A 742-nucleotide genomic window follows, 5' to 3' on the forward strand; every position below is an offset into this window, starting at 1 on the left:
ATCTTTTAAAATTTTTTATTCAGTAAATTATTCAGTGACTTACACGCATTTTAAAAAATGGATCCATTGGGCACAGATGGTAAATGATATTACTATTTTTCCCTGTAAACCGATATAGATATTGGCTTAGACTATTTCTTGCCTTTGGATATTTTTAACTCAAGTTCGTATCTTGTCTCCTCTGACAACTCTCTTATGATTTTCCCTTTCCCATATTGAAGCATAAAAATAATGTTGTTTTTCTTACCTAAACTCTGGTTGCTTTATGGAAAAAACAGTAATAGGCAAAATTAAGTTTGTGTGGCACTCTACAAATTTTCAATAATTCATAACTATTCTAAAAGCTCTTTTTAAAAATCAAACAAAAAAATTGACAATCAAGAGTTCAGCTTTCCTATATTAAACTGTGTGTAAGTAAAAATGAATAAAATGTTTCAATGTGTCTTTCTTCCTTCAAGCTGCTACAACAAAATAACCACAGACTCAACACCATGTAATCAACAGAAATTTGTTCCTTACTGTGCTGGAGGCTGGAAGACCGTGATCATTATGCCAACATGGTCAGCTGAGGACCCTCTTCCAGGTCACAGACATCTCCATATATCCTCACATGGCAGGAGGGACTTTTCAGAGGAAACTGGTCTCCTTGGGAGTTTAAAGGAACAGTTATTAAATCTTTTACTTTGGAATTTGACTCTAAACCTGTCAAATTCCACTGTGAAAGATTTAATAGCTGTTCCTT

Source organism: Bison bison, unplaced genomic scaffold, assembly GCF_000754665.1.
Source record: "Bison bison bison isolate TAMUID 2011002044 unplaced genomic scaffold, Bison_UMD1.0 scf7180017864324, whole genome shotgun sequence".
NCBI lineage: Eukaryota > Metazoa > Chordata > Mammalia > Artiodactyla > Bovidae > Bison > Bison bison.